We start from the raw sequence: 2844 nt of genomic DNA, 5'->3' as shown, positions 1-2844 counted from the left end.
CTTGTCATTCTTGAGTTGTCAGATCATTGTGCGGTGAGTTCCAGCCTGAAGGAGTTTTTGCCACATCACAACTTGAGTTTTTCAGTTGCCTTGTCAGTTTTTTGCTTTAATAAAGACTTTGTTTTTATAAAGCCGAACCCTGCCCGTGCCCTGGGTCGATCCACTTCCTTAACCTGACAGTTTTAAATTAATTATAGATTTTAATTTAACAGGATTTATTTGGGATGAACAAACTTCTGCTTCAACCGTCTCCTGATTCAGTTTTGTATTTTTTGTGTCTTGACTTAATTAGAATGAACTTAAATAAACTCAATGATTTGTTCATATAATTGCTGCCTAATAACATGTAAAGAAAAATAGTCAGACTCTTTGCAGAATATTACTGTATTTCCTCAAAATTAAAGTTAAATGCTCATACTTGCATGTTCTGTTTTAATTAAGCAGGACACATTTTTCTTTTTCAATGTTTGTGCTTTTTTACTGCAATACAAAGTTTAAAGTTAGGAAGAGACATCTGATTATTTCAGATTTTATATAAAAATTCAAATCTGAGAAACAAAAGGTAATTTACAGATACAAATTTAGATATTTTATTGGTTTTTAAAAATCCTTTAGTCTTACTGATGATCTGTAAAAGCAATAATGATTATATTTTGCAAAGTACAAAAATGTAAATGTTTGCTTTTTATTAAGAAGTGTAGCTGGTTATGTTGTCCAAACCATGGTTTTAATTGCTGATGTCCAGTCTTTGCAACTCAGGCACAAGGTTTGGTGTCAGGTAAGGGTTCACAGCGATCTACTTCAGTAAAAATATCTGCAGACTGGACACCATTATATACTGCAGAGATGGTTGTCGAGCTGGTTTGTCCATTTATGTAGGTGCAGGTGAGGTGGGCAGTAAAAGGGATCTGTGTTTTGCACTTAAAACCAGCCATACTGATAACGCAGCTGTGCTTTGGTGGGACATTGTGACTGAGCCACAGTGTATGTAGTCTCTTCTGTCACAGATTTGCCCTTTGAGTACTCAAACGTTGTCTCTGAAGAAAATTCAACTGTACCACTTACAATGAAAGGAATTCCTGTTGTAAAGGATACCTTTGCACCAATCATTTGGGAAAATCTGAAGTCCCAGGTACTTGTTTTAGTGGCTGTTGTGGTAAGAGTAGCAGTTTCTGTCACTGGTTGGCAGTCAGCGTTTCTAATGATTGAAGTTCTCAAGATCTGTGGAGGACTTTTGATAATTGTAGCCCGATCAGTGTTGTACATGACATCAGAAAGAGCTTCATTTATAACATCCATGTTGATGGTCAGGACCTCATAACTTCTCTGGTACCAATATTCTTTACCCTCCCAGGGAAGATAAAAGGATTTGTCTTTAGGACACACTGTACCAAGACCATACGGGTTCGATTCCCGTCCAGTCGACTTAGTCATTGTGTCCTTGGGCAAGACACCTTACCCGCCTTGCCTACTGATGGTGGTCAGAGGGTCCGGTGGTGCCTGTGAATGACAGCCTCACCTCTGTCAGTGTGCCCCAGGGTAGCTGTGGCTACAATTGTAGTTTGCCATCATCAGTGTGTGAATGTGTGTGTGCATGGGTGAATGTCTGCAGTGTAAAGCGCTTTGAGTGTCCTTGATGGATAGAAAAGCGCAATAAAATTAGTCAATTTACCATTTAACATTTACTTGTTCTTGCCTACATACATTGGGTCAATGGAACTACGAACTGCATGTTCTGGTACAGAACCATAGGAACCCTGCTTCCATTCCAGTTTCTCAAAATCACCTTCATTCACAAGAATCTCAGATGAGGAAGAAGTACGCTCCTTACCAGCATAAGGGTAGTGACAGTAAGGACCCTTGCCGGGGGTGTAAAAACCAGAGTGACACCCATATTTACAGACATAGTCGATGTGTTCAGTGTAATCATTGTAAATTGAAACAGCTTCATTTGGCAGAAGACCATTCCACTCCTCCCATCTCAGTTTGCTGTTTGGGTCGAACTCAGAGGCGTTCAGTTCAGATTCACTAGGAGGCAGAATAAAATGGACGGCTGATATTGTTATGTTAGTTATGATATCACAAACTCCGTCCTTCAGATCTAGAGTCAGTGGCAGGACTGTGAGGGGGGAAAAAAGAAGATAACATATTTTCTTAATGTGAAATGCAAAAATTTACAAACAAATATTTAACTTCTGGAGCCAAATATTTATTTCCTTTTATGTAGAACCATTTCAGTGACACTTACAGGAATGAACCTAAATAAACTCAATGATTTGTTCATTGTTGTTCAATCTTTGTTCATTTGCAGCCTATTAACATGAAAAGGAAATTAGTCTGGTTCTTTGTAAAATTCCCATAATCCAAAAAGCAGTTAAATGCTCAACAAACTATCATTTACAGGAGGATGAGTGCATGTTTTGTCTTAATAAAGCAGGACAAGTTTTTCTTTTTCAATGCTTGTGCTTTATTGTTGAACATAAAGCTTAAAGTTAGAAAGAGACAGGAACTTGAAGGGTCCATTGAGGAATACACAACGGTAATTATTCAATATATGTGAGAAAAAAGTCACACTCAGATATAAATTTATGAATATATATTGTAATTTTAAAAAATGACATATATTTTATTAATGATTAGTGAAAACTAAGAAAATGATTACATTTGCAACGTGTAAAAATGAAACAATGAAAATATTTGCTTTTTATTGAGAAGCTTAGATGGTTATGCTGTTCATACTTTGATTCAATTTCTCAAAAGGAAATAAGGAAAAAGATGTGCATAACTCCAATACAAAAAAGGAGAAAAAGCAAATTGGAGCCCGGTTCGATGACATCGGTTCAC

General features: G+C 37.0%; 1 pseudogene; it reads right to left on the bottom strand.

The window, feature by feature from the left end:
* Positions 1 to 755: 755 nt before the first annotated feature.
* On the bottom strand, positions 756 to 1906 carry LOC106521842 (natterin-3-like; annotated as a pseudogene).
* Between the last annotated feature and the right edge of the window lie 938 nt (positions 1907 to 2844).

This window comes from Austrofundulus limnaeus, unplaced genomic scaffold (assembly GCF_001266775.1).
Source record: "Austrofundulus limnaeus strain Quisiro unplaced genomic scaffold, Austrofundulus_limnaeus-1.0 Scaffold117, whole genome shotgun sequence".
Classification (NCBI taxonomy): domain Eukaryota; kingdom Metazoa; phylum Chordata; class Actinopteri; order Cyprinodontiformes; family Rivulidae; genus Austrofundulus; species Austrofundulus limnaeus.
This window is presented reverse-complemented; position numbering and strand designations above follow the sequence as displayed.